Genomic DNA, 24,029 nt, shown 5'->3' with positions numbered 1-24,029 from the left:
CCCCTCGTGGTCCGGAGGAGGAATGAGCCCTCCTCCTGTCCTCCTGGGCGTCCCGGCTGGGCACCACCCCCAGCCGCGTGCCACAGTACCCCACCGCAAGCTGAGACCCCTGGGCCCAGCGGCCAATCCCGTGAGGGCAGGTTTTCCTCGGCGGGAAGCCGACACACTTCGTTCCAGGGCCCGGTCCTATAAAAAAGAAGACAGAACAAGGGGCGGAGACGCTGCCCTGACGCCGCCACTCGGCGTCTCTCTGACGTCTATACGGGTAACGCTCCCCCTTTTGACCGGCACCCCGGTGCTTGCCAGCTTGGCCCCCCTTTCGTGGCACCCTTGCCCCTCGTGGTGGGACACCGGACGGGAGCGCACGCGCGCCCGTCTCCTCAGCCTTCCGTGGGTTTACCCTCTGCAGCCGCAGAGGGTGGCCCTTCTCCAAACGTGAGCATCCTGCCTCACGTTTGCCCTTATCGGAGGAACCGGCATTCTTCCCTCGGCTCCCCCTTTTACTCTTGGACGCGGTGACGGACTGAGTCTCCTTATAGCGTAAAAAGAGACCCTGTCGCGTCTGCGTCCCTTTAACTCGCCTCGAGGCTGCGGCAGGCTTAGGAGGGAGGGCGCTAGGACCCAGGGCACTTAACAGCCCACGTCCTGCTAGTCCCCTCACTGATTCTCCCCTCACCAAGCACGCAGCACTCACCGCCACATCTCCTGTAGGAGATCCCCCTTTTGGACTCTGATCACAGGGATCACAGATCCTGTCGGTGGGACCTCCAACATGCTGTACGGGATCGATGAAACTTACCGGTCCCGCTGTACCTCTCCGGCCGAAGGTTTGCTCGCCGCGCCGTTTCGTCCGCTCTTCCAGCGCCTCCTCTGACGCGACTGGCTTCCCCTCCAGCATCTGCTCCCCAGCACGGAGGGCACCTAGCATTTGTGGATGCGACTCCACAGAACACTGATCAACCGCCAGCGCCTGTAGAGCCGCAGACATGGACGAAAGTACAGCCAGCAGTGAGCTTTCCTTATTGTCAGCTACAACTGCTGGCTGCTCTTTAAGGCTCTTTGAAGAATGCACGCACCCAGCTGCACATTCTCCCTTATCGGAGGAACTGGCTTCCTCAAGCCGCTTCCTCCATTTACTGTGGGACGCCGCCTCAGTTCGGATCTGCCCATTGTAAAAGGGCAGACCCAGCCCCGCAGGCGTCCGGAGCTTCACAGGGTCGGTCTCCCTTACCTTCCCCGCTGTGCCTCTCCGTCCAGGAGTTCCTGCAGCGCGCCGATCCCTTCCTGCCTGCGGCTCTCGATCCAACGCCACTGCCATCCCTCCTGAGTCCAGCGTCTCCGCCCGGAGGGCACATTGCTCGGCCGGCAGCGACAGCACGAGCTGGATCTCGCTCTGCAGCTCCTGCAGTATCGCTGCCAAAGAGGAAGAGACAGTCGGCGGTGTGCTTACCTTCCAGGCGGCGCCACTCGCCGGCTGCTCTCCGTGGGCTCTTTCCTGCAGCCCACTCGGGTTACTTGGAAGCACGGGACAGACATTCCCTGCTCTCGCCTCCGACCAATCGCTGGCGAGAGGACAGGACACGCTGTCCAATCCCGTGCCTGTTATGAGGAGGGACTCCTGGTCCGCCGCCATTTTGGCTCTACTGCCCCTGGTGCGGCGCCATTCTGGCTCTTGGAGTTGCAGCTCCATCCTGTCTGCAGCTCTCCCGACTGCAGCCTCCGCGCTGCCGACGGCCCGTGGACCGGCACGCCTCTGCCACAGACGCGGATCCGGGCATACCCTGCCGGTAACAAAAGAGGGAAGTCCTACCCCGCAGGGCAGACCGTTGTTACGCAGGGCACTCACCTCCCGGATCCCGTCATCCAGCCGTATCTGCTGCATACTGGCCTTTCCTTCAGCGATACCGTCCTGGCCGCCATTTCCGACAGCACGTCGGTCGGAGTCTGCTGCACTCCAGCCACGCCCGTTGGCGCTCCTCCGCACCCAGGGGTAAGAGCCGTTTTGCGGACTACTGGCAGTCCCAGGGGAGAATCGCTCCCGCGGAGTTGTGCATGCGTCGCTCCCGCGGCGCGTGTGGGGGTTCCGCTGCTGCGCCGGGCTGCTCACAGAACATTTTTTCTCTACAGGTTCCTGCCTTGAACCAGGCAGACCATCCTGCCGACTACGCCACTGTGATAAGTTGCCCGGACACAGACAGACGGACACCATATTCAAGTCCACCACACGTTTATTGTACATTATAAATACAATGTCCAAGTGCACAAACCCAGTGCCAAAGCACCAATCTCCCCAAAATCCAGGCTCTCACTCAGTCTCTGCCTGCTCGTCAGGCCGCCTCCTCTCTCCTGCCTCGCAACCTTGTCCACTCCTCACCCGACTCCAGTCCTTCTCTGCAGGGAGGCGGCCCCTTTTATAAGTGCCCGGATGGGCTCCAGGTGATCCCCGACACTCCCTAGACACTCCCTTGTGTGGCGGAAGTGCCGGCTGTGTTCCCGGAAGCCCTCCGGGTGTTCCCAAACTTCTTCCCCCCAATACTTCCTGGTGTGGCGGAAGTGTTGGGGTTCCGGGTCCTTAAAGGCATGGGGGCGCCCCCTGGCGGAGACCACGGGCCCCTACAGGGTTGGGCTTCCAAGCCCTGCACCCGTGGCCCTCAAAGGAACCAGGGCGGCCGCCCCCTCGTGGTCCGGAGGAGGAATGAGCCCTCCTCCTGTCCTCCTGGGCGTCCCGGCTGGGCACCACCCCCAGCCGCGTGCCACAATATATATATATATATATATATATATATATATATATATATATATATATATATATATTATATATATAATATACACACACACATAAACATTTATATACATATACATATATATACATATCTACATATACACATATCTACATATATATACACACATACATAAACACACACATAAGACTTATTGACTGAAACGGGCTTTCACGAAAAAAGTTAGGGCTTTGCTACAGGATACACCCTCCACAAGTTAACCAAGTAAAAATAAAATATATATTTCTGTTTTATTTAAACCTTTTAAGTTCGTATGCATAGCCCCATTTGGCTGTTTATTTTTTTTTTTTCTTTCTTCAGTAATATTTAATCTCCTTAAAGAAAAAGAACATATCCATTTTACTTTTTTTGTATCTCTGTAGTAATATTTTAGTGTAAAAGAATAACCAGTATTTAAACCTTTTATGTTACTTTATACATTTATTTTACACAATGTTGAAAAATTAATAAGAAAGCTACATATTTTGGCAGCTGCTGCTTTCATTTTCAATGAAATGAAAAAAGCTCTCCAAGAGAAAACGTCAATGAAGAAGAAACAGTTTGCACTATCTAAAAATCAGAAACCCTCATTTATAAAAGTTTGCTGCAGATGACTTAACTGAAAATAAATGAATAGTTCTTATGTGTATAATACATATTTATCTATTTTACTTATGCCTTTATTCCACCAACTTACAACATCTGAGGTACAATTTGTTACATTACTTTTGTTTTTTGCAGCACAGGCAGGTGAAGTGACTTCCTCAGGGTCACACAGTGGTGTCAGTACCACGATTTGAACTGACAAGCTCCGGGTTTGCTGAAATATTACTGAAGAAAGAAAAAAAACGACAACGGGCAAATGGGGCTATGCATACAAATGTCCATCCGTCCATTATCCAACCTGCCATATCCTAAATACAGGAGCCAATAAGTAGATATGTATATATACAGTATATATATATATATATATATATATATATATATATATATATATATATATATATATATATACAGTATATATATATATATATATATATATATATATATATATAGAGTATATATATATATATATATATATACACAGTATATATATATATATATATATATATACAGTATATATATATATATATATATATATATACAGTATATATATATATATACAGTATATATATATATATATATATACAGTATATATATATATATATATATATATATATATATACAGTATATATATATATGTGAATGTATGTATGTATATATGTATGTCTATATATATATATATATGTAGATATGTAAATTTTTATATGTATATATATGTTTATGTGGATGTGTATATACGTATGTATATGTAGATATGTGTATATGTAGATATGTATATATATATGTATATGTATATATATGTTTATGTGTGTGTGTGTGTGCATATTATATATATAAAAGACAGCAACACTCATAACAATGACAACACAATTACATTGACAATCATTTTACGTTATTTTTAAAATGTTTCCTTTTTTTTTTTTTTCATAACCTCTTTAACACACTACTTCTTCGCTGCGAAGCGCAGGTATTTTGCTATATATATATATATATATCTGTATGTGTGTATATATATGTGTGTGTGTGTATATATATATATATATGTGTGTGTGTGTGTGTGTGTGTGTGTGTGTGTGTGTATATATATATATGTTGATATGTGGATGTGTATATGTATATATATATGTAGATATGTATATATATGTATATGTTTATATGTGTGTGTGTGTATTTTATATATATAAAAGACAGCAACACTCATAACAATGACAGCACAATTACATTGACAATCATGTTACGTTATTTTTAAAATGTTTCCTTTTCTTTTTCATAACCTCTTTAACACACTACTTCTCCGCTGCAAAGCGCGGGTATTTTGCTATTTATCTATATATATAAAGGAGAGTTGGGATCCGAGAGACTGTGTTTGTGTGTTTGTGGAGGGATGGAGAGTTAAGGCGGGTGTTGGAGTCACGTGATCATCTCCCCTCCCATTCACCTCATTTCATTCACTTCATTTCGCTCCAAGCTGAGCTCCGCAGCTAGCACGGTCTTGCTGTTCTTGATTTGCTTTTCACATGGCCAAGTATACGTTGCATGCTCAAGAGTAAGCTCAGCGCACAACTTGGTCATATTACAACCGGAGGGGCGAACTGACAACATGGTATACAAAGAGATCCTTAACAAATAATTATTGGTATAATTTCCCTCAGTTTATTATTTAAAATTTTAAAGCAGTACTTCGCCGCTGCGAAGCGCGAGTATTTTGCTCTATATATATGTGTGTGAATGTATGTATGTATATATGTATGTCTATATTTATATCTATATATATATATATATATATATATATATATATATATATATATATATATGTAGATATGTAAATTTGTATATGTGTATATATATATAATATATATATATAGATATGTGTATATGTAGATATGTATATAAGTATATATGTTTATGTATATATATGTTTACATAACCTCTTTAACACACTACTTCTCCGCTGCGAAGCGCGGGTATTTTGCTAGTACTACAATAAAGGGCAACCAGCAAATCTCAAGACGGGTTACATTCTAAAATAATTAAACTCTTAATATATTTTCAGTTATACAAAATTTAAAAGAAAGCATGTTCACCTTTTAATATTATATTTGGTTGATGCGTTTGTTTCTCTCCAGTTCTAATAAAGAATATGCAAAGCAGTGATGCACAAATTCAGAGTTCTCTCCCTTGAGTGTGAGTCATATTTTTCTCAGTTATTTTCACTGTGTACATTTTTTAAAAATGGACAATTTCTAATCACACATTCATAATGTGTTTAGATTTTCTTAGTAGTGACCCAATGGTGAAACTTACAGTGCACTTGTGAAGTTTCCCATCATGAAAACATCTCCACTAAAGCTAACAATTAATTAAATTATGTTAGATAGATATTGCATCATTGAAGTTTGATACTTATTTTGTAACTTGTCAAAGAAATTTAGGCTGAGTTCTTTAAATGGTGGCGTTTGTTTTATACTTTCATGTCATTTCTTAAGTAGCATATACAATGAATGCCTAGAAGTCCCTTTAAACATTAGATGTGGTCTCTCAATCCATCTAATTTCCAAACTAGTACTAATTGTATGTAATTTAAAGTTTGAATTTTATTTATAGGCAGAACATTGGCACAGTGGATAGTGCTGCCTCACAAATTCAATGCCCTAGATTTCAATCCTTCACTCAGCCATTGTTTGAGTGGATTCAGTACATCCTTCTTGTGTCTGCATGCATTTTCTTTCAGGTACTCCAGTTTGTCTCCCATATCCCTCAAGACATGCAGGTTAAGCTAAGTGACCCCAAACTGACTCCTATGTGAGTGTGGATGTGTGCATGAATGGGTCCTGTCTATGTAATAGATTAGGAGTTTCCTGCCTTGCACCTAATACTTTGGGATAGGTCTGGGCCCCTGTTACCCTGGGTTAAGTGTTATTAATGTTATGCTTTCAGTTACAAATAACAGTCTACATTTTTTACATCAAAACAACTTTGCATCTCTTCAGTCTAAACTTAGTAACTAATTTTAGTCAAGATCTAAATGAAAACATCTCATGGAGCCTACTAACTATTACCATTAGTTTCATTCTTCCATCCATCCATCCATCCATCTATCCATCTATCCATCAGCTGCTCCCAATTTGTAAAGGATTTCACAGATCTGGTTTGTGTCCAGATGTCTTTCATAATAAGGCAGAAAGCAAAATAGATGGGGTATCAAATTGCACACTTATTTACTCCAGGTCAATCCAGAGAGGCCAGTTAACCTGTCTTCCCATCTTTTACTATAAAATTTCCTTATTTTCATTCTTGATATTATTAAGAGACTTTGTGTGAATATTAATTACAAAACAGGTTAACTGCATTCTCAAATACCGCTGTAGGAGTTTTCAAGGCTTGTGATGGTATGGTGAAGTATATAAATCAGTAGGGTAGCAAACTGTAATCAGCTGCTAAAGGTGATGGGCTGAAATAGCCACTTAAGAGTAAAGGTTGCATGGTATTTAAAGGTCTATCAGGGTTTGAAGGTTCCATGATCTCAGGGGCTAGTAAGAAGATATTCTGATCAGGCTGCCCCAATAGTTAACAGAAAAGGAGAAGTGACTCAATGGTAATCTCAGTGTGAGGTTAAAAGGCCAACCTATTCCAGTGAACCGTTGAGTAACAATGGTGGCAAAGCCTCACTAGCAGAAATGGATGATGCTACAGATATTGAGTGGAAGCAGTGAGATGAGAGATGAAAAATAATGGTTTGATGTAGTTCTAGGAAATGGGACAAGAAACAGCTTCTAATGGCAGACTGAGGGAGTCAGCAGGGGGTTTGTTTAAATTCCTTCTTCCATAACATGTTTAAAAAATAAATATACCAATTTCAGTTTAGGCAATTACTAAGCATTGACATTAAATGCTAGTTTTTCTGTGGTTCCCTCGGCACACCTAGGTGAGGCACAAATCATAGTTCAAACCCAGGGACACCCTTCCTGCTAAATCTCCTCCTGCCTACTAGAAAAAAAATGTATATTAAACATGCTAAAATTATGTATCAGATTTGCTAATGCATTATATTACTTCAGCCCGTTCAATAATAGCACTAAAGGAATACTTTTCTTCATTGGAAAACAGTGTCCTCTTCTCCAATAATGTATACTTTTTCCCAATCCCCAACATTTTTTTTAATTTCATCGGCTATACAAATAAAGCTCTCCTGGCCTCAGATCAACATCAGTAATACTATTCTAATAGAGTAAAAAAAAAGCCAAGCAAAATGACACCTTTTATTGGCTAACTAGAAAGATTACAATATGCAAGCTTTCGAGGCAACTCAGGCCCCTTCTTCAGGCAAGATGTAAACTAATAGAGTAAAAGAAAGCAGTGGGAAATTGTGCCCTCTGGTGGATCTCCTTACACAACTTAAATAGGGAAAACACTCTTTGGATTGAGAATTTTTTGTGCTGTTTTCATAAATCTAGGGCTCAATATGCTTGATTGAACCTTTATGTAGGGCAGCATGAGAGTGTAGTCTATTATTCAGTAAGTAAATGGTCAGTGATTTTTGGTTTTGCTGATTGTGCTATAAACCATGAAAAACCCTGAAACACTGAAAAAGCAGAACATTGGGTACACTGGAAAAATATCTACTCTTGTCCCTTTAAACTATCCCCTTATATCTGTAACAAACAGTAATTGGACCTGACAGCTCATTTGTATTACTGTGTAATGCAAAAAAAAAACAGCTAAAAGAATTTTTAGTTGATTAGATTAGATTAGTTTAGAATAGATTAGATTAGATTTACTTTATTAATTCTCATGGGGAAATTCAAATGCATACTGCAGCAAAAAACACACACACACACAATAAAATACACAAATGTTAACTCAATATAAGACAATAGAGTAAAAACATACAATAAATTTTATGCTAGAATATAAATAGTACAGTATATTCAAGTTTGAATATTTTCCTATGTCTTCAGACTAAAGTGAAGAAAGGGAGGTCAGGAGCAAGGTTATTATAGTTAACGAAAACTAAAATCAAAACTGAAACTATTATTAAAAAAACATTTTCGTAAACTGAAATAAAATAATTAACAAAACCAAAATGAAAAACTAAAACTAAACAAAACTATTAAAGTAGCTGGAAAGACTAACTGAAATAAAATAATAATTTACTAAAATATTTTTAGTTTTCGTTTTTGAATTAATATTCTTGCCGTTAGTCTTTAACGCTTGTAAGTTTTAACTCTAAAACAGAAAGTCATCCACCACGTGCCGCCCGCATATATTCATCCAGTGAACGGCGGCTGGTGACTGAGGGCAGCTGTTCACACAGCATTTGCGGTGACAGAGCAAGCTGAGTGCGGGTGCGTAAAGCGTGAGAAATAGAAAGCGATTTCCATGCCGCCTTTCTTTGTGCTTGTTGTATCATCAAGATGTAATTCAAATGGCTGAAATCAGAATGTGCTGGTCAACAAAACGTTTACCATGTGGACAGAAAAATCACGAGTGAGTAATGTTTCAGTTTATTTCTCAGGTGTCTGCTTTTTTTTAACAGCAATTCACCTGCCACTTTGCACAGGAGAAATCGTTTTTACTTTCTCATATACGAAGTATAGTAATCATGAAAAAATTCGACTTCAATATTTTAATGAGTCTTGACGTTATAGACTAACCAGTGTCCAACAATACTGTTTTTTGGAATTGTGTGTGTACGCGCACGCATGTATGTCTGTGTCTGCCTGTGTGTATAAACACAATAACTCAAAAACTCAACTAGATAGATAGATGAAATTCGGCATGTGGATGTTACACCACAATTATAGATCTGTATTAACTTTTGGGCCAAATCCATCACCCGGAAGTGGTACTTTACCTGAACACAGACTCTGCAGCTGTATGAAAAAAAAACGAGTATGATTTTTTCAGCTTTACTTTTATAATAATTGTTCAATATATAATTAATTTGATTTGTTGTTGATGGTTCCTTAATGTACATAATATAAAAAATAATCATTGTCTTGCGGTTTACTCCTCAAATATCCATCCCCATATCTGAGCATACACGAAAGCTGAGGGGAGTCCACTCCCGGTTTTTGATAATAAAACGACACTGATCGAGAGACTGACTAGGTCATCGTACAAGATCAGCATATTGTTGCTGACCAATTACTTTTGCTTTAATAACATTGTTTAACAACGAAGCGATACAAACAAAGGTAGAGAGTCTGACAAGTGATGAAAAACTAAACATACTAATGGGTTTTTGTATTTATTCCATATTTATTAATTTATCTTTTTTAGTTCATATTCACAACTCAAAATACCTGATATTGTGAATCTAATCCATTAGCAGAATTATATTTTAAAATATTTGTCTCCCTTTTTTCAATGTTTTTCTCTCTCAAAATAGATAGTTGAAATATCATATTCTTTTTGTTCTTAACATCAGCCATATCATACATATTGCATACCAGGGATTTATCCTGCCTTCAATCCAAACCTGCTGCGGTAGGCTCCAGATTTCCTGCAATCCTACTCTGGATAAACAGGTTTAGGTAATGTATATGTTGTTCTTAATCTCAGACGCTGTCTCTGTTGCTTTATGCCTGTCCGTACTCCTATTACCTGCTCTTACTCTGCTCATTATCGGTTTACTGTCCTTTATGGTGGTCTGTTCAAGACTCGCTGTCCCTAACCTTGACACTAATGCTTGTTGTTCTTTGTTTCCCTCAATACAGCTAGGTGGGGTCTGCACACTCATTCAAGTCTAAGAGCCCTGTTCTTCCTAAGCCCCTGTGATTTTCATGAGAAAATATTTTAAAAATTATAAAATTGTGTAAAATTGTTCATATTCAGTGTCTAGTTTGATTATGCTTGTTTTTATCAGACAAAAACAAAACCAGATAGTAAACCAGGCAGTGTAGTAAGCTTCCACTAGCATTAAACTCGTATCCAAATCTGTTAAGTGTACAGTTCTGTCTGATTGTGACACAAAACTAACTCCGTAGGCGCTCCATGCCATAATTACTAAAACTAAAACTGAAACTAATATATATAAAAATAAAATAGAAATGTCTTTGTGAAATAAAAACTAAACTAAAACTAAAAATACACGACGAAGGAAAACTAAAACTAAACTGAATTTCCAAGTAAGGTCAGAAAAAATATAGAAATAATGCTGGAAAAAATACTGCTCATTGCCGAGGAATTAAACACCATTTCCGCATTATATAAAATCCTATTAGAGTCCCTACCTTTCAAAGATCCAAGAGGACATTGGGAAGAAGATCTCTTAATCAATATATCAGAAAAGGAGTGGAAGGTAGCAAAGCAGAGAATTCACTCGAGTTCTATATGCGCAAAGCATAGAATTATTCAACTAAAAATTATATATCGAGCTCATCTGTCTCGCTTAAAACTGTCCAAAATGTTTCCAGGCCAGGATCCAACCTGCGAGCGCTGCAACCAAGCTCCTGCCTCACTGGGTCACATGTTCTGAGCCTGCACCAAACTAACATCATTTTGGACAAAAATTTTTAAGTGCCTCTCAGACAGCCTTAGTATCACAATCCCTCCTAACCCACTAACAGCTGTGTTTGGTGTCCTTCCAGATGGACTTGAATTGGAGAAGGACAAACAAACGGTGATTGCATTCACTACACTCTTGGCACGCAGACTTATTTTGTTAAATTGGAAGAATCCTAATTCTCCTCTTATAAGTCAGTGGGAAACTGATGTTTTATATTATTTGAAATTGGAAAAAATCAAATTTTCAGTTAGAGGATCTGTACAAAATTTTTTCAAAACTTGGCAGGATTTAATCAATATTATTTTAGAATAAGAGAATTAACTATTATTGTATTTAACTCCCTTCTCCATCTCTTATTTATATAGATATTTACTTCTCCCCTTCTTTTGTCTAATGTTGCCTTATTAAAAAGCTTAAAGAAATTTTCCTTTAGCTAAGCTCTCCTTCTCAGGGATGGGGTTTGATTTGTTTTCAAATTTGTTGGGTTATAAATGGATCTGTTTGTATGGAATGATTACAATGAAAATTAATAAAATAAAAATATAAAAAAAAAAAAAAAAAAAAAAAAAAAAAAAAAATATATAGAAATAAAAACTAATATAAAAAGGCAAAACTATAATAACCTTGGTCAGGAGGAAGCATTTAAGAGCCTAATGGCCATAGGCAGAACATATCACCAGAGACACTTCTTAATACACCAGGGTGCAATGAGTCTGTGGCTAAAAGAACTCCAGGAAAGCATCTCCTGGAGGGGATGTGTAGAATTATTTTCAATATGCAATTTCGCTACCATTCTTTTTTCCATGACAGGCTCTAGAATATCCAGGGTAACACTAGAATTACCAAAGCCTGCAATAAAACTTGTAATCCTAGCCCACCTTAAATCCGTTAGCATCTCTCCATCAGCGTCTTCTGTTTTGTAAATGTGTCGATCAACACAAGCAGCAAGCAGCCTGGATTATGAGATTTTCCGTAGGCTTTGGTAATTCTAGTGGTAAGTGCTGTAATGTCACTGACTTTATTATTAAGTTTGTTGAGACGTTTTGCACTACTTGAACTAAAATTGTTTCCCCCAGGTGACCATTGCTTAGAACAACACAGTAGCTACAATGAATTGGTAAAATAATACCAGTAGCTTGCTGTAGGCATCAAAAGACCAGAGTCTCCTCAGGAAGTGTGGTCCACTCTGGGCTTCTTATAAAGTGCCATTTTGATGTCTGACCAGTCCAGTTTGCAGTTCATAGAGGTACCACTTTCTCCACTTGTATGATGACTGGTCTTAGTTTCTCCTTAACATGCTGGAAGTATCCAACACCAACTCTTTTACCTTTTTGATTTTGATCTGCAGGTAATTCTCCCTGCCTCACAAGACGGTCCTCCACCAGCCTCCTATAATCTAACTCATACTGTATATATCATGTGCTATAAGATTCAAAAGCACTTTTATTCTGCTGAACCTATGCACATCCACCCTCTGCCTAATAATGTTACATATACCAGACTGTGCAAACATAGTACCTGCTTAATTATCCATATACTCTAGTGTCTGATATATAGAAATTAATATCATAAAACCATATGATTATTTTGGCAAAACTTAACGTTTTACTAAATAAAAAGAATAGCCAATGTATTATATATCCATGTTTCAACATTTTTATTGGAAGCAAACTAACCTGCCAAAGTGGGCAAATGTAAACTCTGCCTAATAAGTGCTCTGGGGATCACTACACAGTGCAGGCTACTAGTTGGCTTGCATTATTGAAACTGGATCTGACAGGCTGGCCTCTTCCATTGAGTTCATGTACTGAATTCCTGGCAGATCTCACTCTGCAGCAATGTTTAAGTGGATGTCTCTTTCTAAAGCACATTTCATGACTGAAAAACAGATATGCTTGTTCATTTTCTCACCCATGGTGCTGAGCTGTGGTTTTCAAAGTCATTAAAATGAAACTATTTCTTCATCGATGAAAGGTAGGATTAAATGGTTTGAATTCTGGAGTTGAAACTTTTTAAAGCACAACATAAATCAAAATTGCTCATAATGTTTGTGACTGTAAGTTGTTTAAAATTGTAAAGTTTAACATTTATATTTGATATCTATTTATTAAAATGTGCTTTTAAACATTTTTAACTTGAAATATTACAAAAAGACACCATAGAAGCCAGTTATAATCGCTTTATCATTTGCAGAATTAAAAAATCCTCAGATTAAGTTTTTCTGAGTATTTTTGCTCATTAAATGTTTATTAAAGTATCTAAGGCTTTATAAAAACTGTATAGTTTAAAATAATAGGAAAGACAAATTACCTTTTTAGTAGATTTGAATACAATTAATAAATATGCTCAAAACATGTATATTCAGGGTAGAATTCAGGTTCATGTGATTTATATATGTATATATATGTAGAATTTAATGTACATAGACCTAATTACATCTTTTTGCTTGGCATGAATGTTCTGTCTAGATAGATTTAAAAAATAATAATAATAACAATTAGGAATATTATTATTAGATTTTTAAATATGTTTTTTAAAATCGACAAATGGATGGATGTTATGTAGCTGCAGACACAGTGTAAACTTGACTGCTTCTCAATCTGGATCTATTTATGTAAGAAAATAAATAAGCATGTCTTCATTCTGGCAAAACTCAGCTCCATATGGTTATTCCTCATGTACATGCTTAATTTGAGCAAGTCTGGGTACAATTAAAGGTATATAAGGAAAACCACACATCTGACTTCTAACACATGTTCCTTAAACCCAGAATTATACAAAAAAAATGACCAAGCTTTTGAAAACTGTACATATAGTTTAACAAAGTAAAAAAGAAGAAAGGAGCACTGGACAACACATACATTATGAAACAATTTAAAAAAAAAAAATACAAATTGCAAAATAAACAAAATGTTCCTGCGGTGGGTTGGCACCCTGCCCAGGATTGTTTCCTGCCTTGTGCCCTGTGTTGGCTGGGATTGGCTCCAGCAGACCCCCGTGACCCTGTGTTCGGATTCAGCGGGTTGGAAAATGGATGGATGGATGGACAAAATGTTCTGCCTTATACAATCCCATTCTCCTGACTATCAGGTAGCATGACTTTTCAAATTCCCTACCATCCTTACACCACAAATGAATTTTCTGTCTGGTGTCTCTTCACTTTAACTTCTTTTATCTGCTATTATAAGGTGGTGTTTATCTTACTCTAGATTTTTGCATTTCTTCTGTTCACCTGACCATCTGACCTTACCATCAGAATATGATATTCTATGTAAGGACCATACTGTTCTACTAATTATGTATATCTATGTTATGTAAGATCATATTTTTATTATTTGTCATAATTAACCTTGCCTAATTTAACTTTTAATTTTCTTGTAACTGTTTCTTTGACATTTTGTAAAGCACTTGAGCTACATTCTGTGCATGAAAACTTGCTATACATTAGAAATAAATGTTGTTGTTATAGATTTACTTCCAGGCCAAACATCAGAATCACTTTTAGAGTCAGTAACAACCTTCTGGAATTAAAGTCACTACCCCCATGAATGGCCTGTAAATGGACACACCTAAAGGGCAACTTCTGGCCTCTTTTCTCTCTACTGAGGGAAGCAGCATCCTATCAGTGCCACAACAAAAACTGTTTGCTAGTGTTTAATTTCAAACATCTCTCGTCACGTTATGGTATATCTGTCTGTTAAAACAAGAAAATCATTACACGCAAGTTTGTTTTTCTTTATAACCTGCAACAGATTTAATTCAAGGGGCATTTTGGTATTCATTGACAGTGATATGATTTTACAATACAACCATATGCAATATCAGTTATGAACTTAATATTTGCACATTTCACCTTATGGAAAACTTATGTTAATTCACTATACATGTTAACTTACTCCAAAGGGCTTGACTTCATCTGGGTAGGTTCTGGCATCGACAGTTTTCTGCAGCAGAAACCGGTCTAAAAATGAGATGTTTTTTGCAGAACCAAGTGCCATTCCAATGGACAGAAATATGTTTAAAAAATGACTATGATAGAATTCAGGGAGTAGTGGTAATTGAACCAATAGAAACTATTTACTGTATCATTCTATGATATGTTTCACAGTGTTTTGGTGGTGCAAAAGCTTAAATTGCTAAATTTAATTTACTGAAGCTCAATCTCAACCTGTTAAATATAATTTTAGTGAAGAAAATGTTAAAACAAACACAACAAAGTCTGAAATAGGAAAACAGAGACAAACTTTTAAGCAAAGACATGGTCAAAAAACAGTGGAGTCAATTTAAAAGTTCATTACACACAAAGAAGTAGAAGCTTCTCTCAGGATTTAATAATTAGGAAATTAAACAATAATTCATAGTGGATATATAAGGAGCTAAGTAAGAATTTGCAAAAGAAAAAGGAGTGGTATAACATGTACCAGGCCATTAACTGCAAAATTAGTTTTAAGTCTGATGAGGATATTGACCAGTTTGAGAATAATATTGTAGAAAATGCAAAAGTTGATCTAAGAAGTTCTTTCAATATTTCACTAAGAAAGAAAAATAAAGGAGGAGGTAAAGTTTATTAGGAATAGTAAGAGTGAACTCAAATATGCAGAATACAGAAATCATAATTGTTCTAAATTCAAAATTTTCTGAGGTTTTCATGAGTGAAGAAGATTATAATACTTCAGCAGCTTCATAGAATATTAAAGTTCACTACAGTGATTTGTGAAGAATGAGAGCACAGAGCACAGGATGCCAGCTACTGAGATTACCAAGGCAGAAATGAAATAAATTACCGTGAATGGATAACATTTACCCTAGAGTGCTCAAGGAAGATAGTGATTACATAAACTGTAGTAGGTCTGTATGTGTATTTTTTAGAAATTGCTGTACATTGAGGAAATTCCTAATAACTGGAAGCTTTGTAAAAAATCGAAGCTATTGAATGTTGCCCCATTATCTAAAACAGTACTTGATCCAATCCAAGTACCATTAGGCCAGTAAGTTAAAATGCATCACAAGAAAATGAATGAAAGCAAGTACTAGAAAAAGATCAAGTAGCACACGGCAAAACTTGAGTTTAGATGAGGGAGACCATGTTTTACTAACATTCTAGACTACTGGCTGGAAGCAATAGAATCATTTGATAAGGGGGAAACATGCGATTTATTCTCATAAAACCCTTGATAAGGTACCACTCTACTGGCTTGTGATCAAACAAAAGAAGGTGGGAATTTAAGGTACACTGTGTAAAGGGGGCAAAACTGGTTCAAACATGTAAAAGGTTATGTTATGTCTGCTGTGGCGGGCGGCTGGGGGCTGTGCCCAGCCAGGACGCCGAGAAGGACCGGGAAAGGTACTATAACTCCCCCAGACCACGAGCGGGCAGCCGCCCTGGTTTGTGTGGGGGCCAAGGGAACTGAGCATGGAACCTCTACCCTATAAGGGCCCGTGGTCACACCCAGGGGGTGCCCCGAAGACCCTGAAGCCCTGGACGTCAGCACTTCCGCAACACCCGGAGGTGCTGGCGGAAGCAGTAACAGGGACACCCAGAATGCTTCTGGGTGCTCATGCAGCACTTCCGCCACACCAGGAAGTGCCACAGGAAGCTCATCAAGGGGCACCTGGAGCATGTCTGGGTGGGCATAAAAGGGGCCGCCTCCCTCTATTCATCAGCTACAGTCAGGAGGAAGAGAATAGAGCACGGCAGAGAGGAGTGGAGGCGGTGAAGACTTGAAGAAGTGGGTGATTGGTGCAAGGGCACTGTGTGCTGTGGACTTTATTATTAATAAATGTGTGCTTTGTATAACCATCGGTATATGCCTGTCTGTGTTCGGGGCTGGATTTCCACACTGCTTAGCCCTACGACAGTGCCGAGTTTGGTGCTGTCTTTTATTGCGCTGGTGAAGCGCACAATTTTAAAAAAATGGACATATCATGTCCAGTAAGAGTTGATGCATGTATGCTAATCATTGTGCTGCCTTCACTTTGGCAATGTAACAGGTTATGATGAGCAAAGTTTTTTTTCCAAATTAGACAATGTTAAAAGTGTTGCCCATAATAATACTCAGGCTACTGCTTTTTAACGTTACTTAAAAAACTAGATAAATATATAATCAACAATCTGAATATGTTTTCACATAACCATAAATCAATGCCTGTTACACTAGAGTCAAGGGAATCAGATGCATCTGGACACAATTTAATCCTGGACAGACATGTAACAATTTAATTAAACATACATACATATATGTAAGTGTTACATGTACAAAGTAAAAGGTGTGATTTGAAAACAGATGTGGGTATGGTCTCAACTTGAAAGTACAAGAAGCATTTAGTCAGTCATTTTCCAACACGCTATATCCTAACACAGGGTCATGGGGGTCCGCTGGAGCCAATCCCAGCCAGCACAGGGCGCAAAGCAGGAACAAATCCTGGGCAGGGTGCCAGCCCACCGCAGGACACACACACTCACACACCAAGTACACACTAGGGACAATTTAGGATCACCAATGCACCTAACCTGCATGTCTTTGGACTGTGGGAGGAAAGGAACACCCGGAGGAAACCCACGGGGAGAACATGCAAACTCCACGCAGGGATGACCCAGGAAGCGAACCTGGGTCTCCTTACTGCGAGGCAGCAGCGCTACCACTGCGCCACCATGCTGCCCAAGAAGCATTTAAAAGGGCTAATATGTTACATAGCCAGATGTGCACAGTCCAAATTAAATGAGGATGTTCTTTGTATACAATGCACTTGTGAGGCCTCATCTAAAATAATGTTTTGAATATCTGAGCATTGATTTTTGTATTCAATATTGTTTGCAGTTCACATTTCTAAAATGTATCTTACGGTATATTATTAGTAGTATTTTAAAATATGTTAAGAAACTTTTAGATTTTGCAAAATATATTGCAATTTACAAAAACAGCAATAATTTACACATTATGTCAGTATGCTGCAAGATTTTGTAATATATTTATCCTTGAAGTGTTTTCTAATATATTGTAAAATATATTCATATAGGTAATGATATATATTTAAAAAACATTTCACATATATTTCATTTTTGTAAGGAGTGAGCATAAACAAATTATTAAAGCAAATGCAGCACCCTGTCAGGCACACATGTGAAATAACCTGGGCAGAAGGTCTATAAACACTGTTTACTACAAGCTTTAGAGGGGAACAGTGATGTTACTTTGTTTCAGATCATAGCTCATATTTTGAAAAACGTTAAACATCCACATTTAGGTATGTATCATCTATATTACAGTGTAAAAGTCAAATTGCAGCATATCTGCATTTAAATGCAATACATGCAGAGCCTGCTAAATTGTATCTAAAGCTTCTAATCTATTTTTACTATGCATATGAAGAGAAGGGTGGTTCCTCACCAGCTGAACTAATTAAAGGATTTCCTTCATTGTCTTAGAGCTTCTACTGTGAGGCCCTGCTGTGAATAAGAACAGCGGTGCTGGCTCTGTTTCTCTCTGTCTGAATTCAGGGGCACAGAGAAGTCAGAGTTGAAGCAGACACTGTAGCCTGGCAGACCATAGATTTTATGGATATTCTTGATATTGGACGCAACTCTGTGCATTCCCTAGAAAATATACTGTTCAAAAAAAATTAAAGGAACACTTTTTAATCAGAGTATAGGATCAAGTCAATGAAACTTCTGGGCTATTGATCTGGTCAGTTAAGTAGCAGAGGGGGTTGTTAATCAATTTCAGCTGCTTTGGTGTTAATGAAATTAACAACAGGTGCACTAGAGGGGCAACAATGAGATGGCCCCCAAATGGGAATGGTTTAACAGCTGGAGGCCACTGACATTTTCCCTCCTCATCCTTTCTGACTGTTCCTTTTCACTAGTTTTGCATTTGGCTATGGTCAGTGTCACTACTGGTAGCATGAGGCAATACCTGGACCTTGCAGAGGTTTCACAGGTAGACTGTGTTTGGAATATGCAAAAAAAAAGTCGGTTACTTCATAAAGATCAGTTACTATATGAAGTAAACAAGCCCATACATACAAGATGGGTGTTTTTTTTTACTGTATGTCTACTTTGACATAATTTACTGCCTTTTACAGTTTCTAAGGTAGATTAATTGGATGGAAAAATATTGCTGCCTCTGAGTTAAAGGAAATGAAATGAATGTCAAACATTAAGAAGGTTTAGGCTGTGCAGGAGCATGTCGATATTCCCTTTGCCAAAATATTTCAGCTACTAGTAAGAACTTGTTTTAATGCCTTCTGTAATTTTTGAGTGTCTTTCTAGTTTTTTTACATCACTGTTACATGTTGAATTTATAGTGGATTATATACAAATAAGGTAATAGGCCCTAATAATAAAACGAAAGCAGCCAAATTAAGTGTACTTTGTCATTTTTATTGTCGGTTTGAATAAATGTACAATGGGCAGCAACACAGATGTAAACAAAAACAAAATAAAACATTGTAATTGTTTTTTCCATTTTGTGCTAACCTAATATGGTTATGAGAGATGCTTCCTTTCTGAAAGCATCACATATAGCCAAAACTGTTACCTAATTTTGCTGCTCTAGAAACCACTTTCTTTTTTAAAGTCAATTAGGTTTTGTCTTAATTCACCTTTTAACTGTAGACTGCTTAAGCTAATGGTCAGAGAGATGTTTACAGTATATGACTATAACAATGCATAGTAAGGGTTCAAAATCTGTTAATTCTTTAGTTTTGTACTTAGACATGTCACTAGGTCACTGATCAGGTATGATATTCCTAAAATGAAGCAGCCATGAATATGAATTTTAGGGGCATCATGTCTAGTAGCGCTGACTGGATGCTGCATGCAAGACACTTAAAGGGCAGTGAAGAATTCCACCATTATGTAATATGGAAAAATGGCTATCTACTTGATATATGCCCTTCTGTATATGGACAACAATTCTAAATAGTTCCCACTACAAAATGTCCAACCTTATTTTGAAGCCATGCTAATATGAATGAGATGGATTTATTAATTAAGCCAGGAAAAACAAGACAATGTTTCTCTCTGCCTGTTCAAACTGCATCAGCTCAGCCCAGCCCCCTCATGTTCGTGTCACATAAACTGAGCAAGTGACGTTTTAGAAAATGCTTGCTTGAACTAGAAATCTCATGCCTGATTGTTATGGTGGAATGAGAGTAGGGACACATGGAATGTTATTTGACTCTCCCCTCTGCTGACTGAGGAATGAAATGGCCTACAATATCTGTGATTGGCTGGAGCAAGGCTGCAGCTGTTACTATGGAAATACTGCAGGGGAGTTTTTTTTTTTTTTTCGTCAAACAGATGCACTCACTACCTTTTACTGCAGTCTATGTGAAGGATTCAGAGCATAGGAGATTAAAATAAATCCTTTCACATCTTATTAGCTTACTGTTTACAATGCATAAACACTGAGTGGGGAAGAATACAAACTGAAAAAATGAGCTTTATAAAACAAAACACAAAAACTATAAATACAATTACAAAGTGTTCTTTGTTAAGAAAAGATTCTAACAATTTATTTTAAAGACTATGGTAGAAAAATAAACTTTAAATGTTAACATTACATTGTAAAAATAAGACCTGCAAAATAATTTTAAGTATAACCAGGAATTGAGATTATGGTATTGCCATTTATGATTTTTTTTTCTCTCATGCCACCTAGTGTTCCTATACATTGAGAAATTACCGATACAGTATAAACTCTGCTGTTTAGTGAAAAAAGTGACAGTATGATCAAAATTATTATTTGCATGTACTCCTCTGAGTAATATTTGACCTTTTTTACACTATCAGTTTGATATGAAATAAATTTACTCCCTTTTTCCACGCAGCTCAAGGTCAGCAACTGCAGGACTAAGCACAAATAGGAAAGATCACCAGACTCCAGGCCACCTTCTTGAGTGACTTAGGGACAGAAGACACCAACAAGAAAAACAAACAAACAAAAAAAAAAACACCAAAGAAAATACATTTGGTTGATGCAAATGGTATTTGAAGAAAAGAATACTATTTCTTGAAAAAAAAGAAAGAAAAGGTTCCTGGATACAGCAAACCCTTTTCAACTGTAAAACTGTGTCATTTTTTTTAATGTCCTGCCTTCTACATATTCAAGCAAGATAGTCCCACACAAGTATACTATGGCCTTGTGGGTGTCCTGGGTCCTCATAATACTAAAGCAAGGAAAGCCAACTTTGTGTCACTTTAGTTGGCATTCCTGCCTCCCTGTTCCTTTCTCAGCTCCTTCAATGCATCCATTAGTTAAAGTCTGGTTTTTAGCACAACAAGTTTAAGATTTAAAAATATTTGGATAAAAAAAAACCTTCTGAATGAAAAGGTTGGATTCATATGGCAGCTGGATTTCTGATTTGATCATTATAAATCATGGAGTTTTCTTCCTATTTATTAGAATTTACAATTGTTTTTGCTTATTAGTGTCACCTTTGAAATGTCCATTGATTTGCACAATATCAGTTGCTTTGCATTTATAATAAAATATATTTTTGATTTGAGTGGTTACCTTAGTAGAAGTACCCACAATTTCTATGTGTATGACTGAAAAATCATCACTAGTGTTTAAAACAAGTAAGCAGGAACCAAGGGATCATGGATGTGTGAAATTTATTGAAGGAATGGTCAAGGTTAAATATTTAGGTGGCTTTGAGCACAGTATAGTAGTAGGACTACTTCAACTTAGCATATCCTGGCTAAAGCTGCTGATTAACTGTGCATACTGCATAGCTGTTGTTAGTCATTAGCACTAAAACATAAGTAATATGATAGTTTTAATTTGTTACTAACCTTCACCTATTCTGTTTCACTTCTCGGTACTCAAATGTGGCACTTGGTGCCACCGCCCACCTGCCAAGTTGTTTTGCCTGCCTAAAGTAAAGTCATCCCTAATGGAGGATTGCAGGAATCATCTGGTAGAGGGGTCCTTTCATCGGATTGACTGGCCCAGCGTTGTCTCAGCTGTGGAATGGCCAGTAGGGGGAGGCAGCTTGATGGCTGAGGTCCCCAAGGCTCTAAGCAAATCTAAATCTTATTATGTGATATCATCTACTGGATTCTGCTCTATACTTGCAATATTTCTATTGCACTCTTATATTGTATTGAGGATTACTTTTGTTCTGTTCTGTGTATTGTATTGTATTGTATTTACCCATTTTTCTGACACCCACTGCACACCCAACCTACCTGGAAAGGGGTCTCTCTTTGAACTGCCTTTCCCAAGGTTTCTTCTATTTTTTTCTCTACAAGGGTGTTTTTGTGAGTCAAGCCTGGGGGGCTGTCAAAAGGCAAGACCTGTTAAAGCTAATTGCAGCACTTCTTGTGTGATTTTGGGCTATACAAAAAATAAATTGTATTGTATTGTATGTGCCATGTATGAAGACTAACAGTTCTGCTGATGTTTTTATGAACAATAATGTGAAGTCTTCATCTATAATAGATCACCATAGTTCACATATTCAAATGTGTTTCTGTTGTTGGAAACAGGCAATTTATGAAAAGGACTGATAGAGTCTATCGTAGCTTGTGCAATGCAACATGCTAACTACAGTCTGTCAACTAAGGTGTGATTTTATAATTCTTATTAGAATGCAACTAATGCATTAGAATGTCACTAATGGGGTGTAGCTGTGAAATGCTCAACCAAATTCTACTCCTGTCATTAAGAATCAAAAAGGTGTAGTTGTAATGGTCTAAGGAATACACATCACATTTCTGACTCATTCATGCTGATAGGAGGACCCCATGAGTACGTGTATCGTTTTCTACTTAGACATATCACTGGATTACTGATCAGGTGTGGAGATTGCTAAAGTGACGTGAGGTGGCCACATATAGGGGCATCATGTCTGTTAACACTAGCTTGAATGTTGCATGTAACATACTTATAGATCAGAATTACTGCAAAGAGGTATCATAATGCCAGTATTTTTAGTACCCTTTATTTCAGTCAGGAGACATTCTTATTTTTGCAGAAATAATGTGAACTGGTAAGTGAGTGAATTTGTATTACCAATGGAAAAAAAGAAACTTGTTTAACACCAAGTCCCATGTCAAGAATTAAAACAGATCCAAAATAAATTTCCCAACCTTCTTTTGAAACTGTGCTAATGTGAGAAGAAATAAGAATGCAAGTTAAGTTTGTTAAAATTTATATAGATATGCTTTTAAAGTTTTTTGAAAAGTAATCAATGGAAATATGATTGAAAGGTTTTACAGTTTTGTCCAATATTAGTCCTATTCTAATCATAGTAAGTATCTTATACAAGCAATCAAACATGGCCTTATGTCAGTGATCAAGCATGATGGTTGCAGGTTTTGTGATTTAGGAATGTTTTGTTGAATTAGGACCCATACTAAATGCCATCAAAGAAGTGATCATGAACTTTGTATTGTGTTCAAATATTTGTCATATATTTTCACTTAAGAAATACAGCAAAATTTAGACCTCTTATAACATTGCAAGATGCAGAGAAATTAGTTCACGCTTTTGGTTTCAGTCGACTAGATTACTGTAGTACACTCCTCTCAGGACTACCCAAAAAAGACATGAATCATTTGCAACTAGTACAGAATGCAGCTGCTAGAATCCTAACTAGGAAAAGAAAATCCGAGCACATCACCCCAGTTTTTATGTCACTACCCTGGTTACCTGTGTCATTCAGGATTGACTTTAAAATTCTGCTTATGGTTTATAAAGCCTTAAATAATCTTGCCCCATGTTATATATCGAAATGTCTGACACCTTACACTCCAAATCGTAACCTTAGATCTTCAAATGAGTGTCTCCTTAGAATTCCAAGAGCAAAACTTAAAAGAAGTGGTGAGGCGGCCTTCTGCTGTTATGCACCTAAAATCTGGCATAGCTTGCCAATAGGAATTCGCCTGGCTAATACAGTGGGGCACTTTAAAACACTGCTGAAAACACATTACTTTAACATGGGTTTCTCATAGCTTCATCTTAGTTAAATCCTGATGCTCTGTATATTCAATTAATTATCATTATCATTCATGGTGGCTCCAAAATCCGTACTATCCCCTACATTCTCTTCTGTTCTTTTTCCGTTTTTTTGTGGTGGCAATCTGTGCCACCACCACCTACTCAAAGCACCGTGATGTCCCTACATTG

At 38.0% G+C, this 24,029-nt stretch overlaps 1 long non-coding RNA gene across 1 annotated transcript; it reads left to right on the top strand.

Moving 5' to 3' along the window:
- The first annotated feature begins 8,711 nt into the window (after window positions 1-8,711).
- On the top strand, window positions 8,712-22,228 carry LOC127529135 (uncharacterized). Its single transcript, XR_007935813.1, has 3 exons — window positions 8,712-8,870; window positions 9,814-9,919; window positions 20,725-22,228. It is a non-coding gene; the product is annotated as an uncharacterized LOC127529135 (long non-coding RNA).
- Window positions 22,229-24,029: the final 1,801 nt, after the last annotated feature.

Source organism: Erpetoichthys calabaricus, chromosome 9 (assembly GCF_900747795.2).
Source record: "Erpetoichthys calabaricus chromosome 9, fErpCal1.3, whole genome shotgun sequence".
NCBI lineage: Eukaryota > Metazoa > Chordata > Cladistia > Polypteriformes > Polypteridae > Erpetoichthys > Erpetoichthys calabaricus.
The sequence above is the reverse complement of the archived record's forward strand: the minus strand, read 5'-3'. Positions and strand labels throughout refer to the sequence as shown.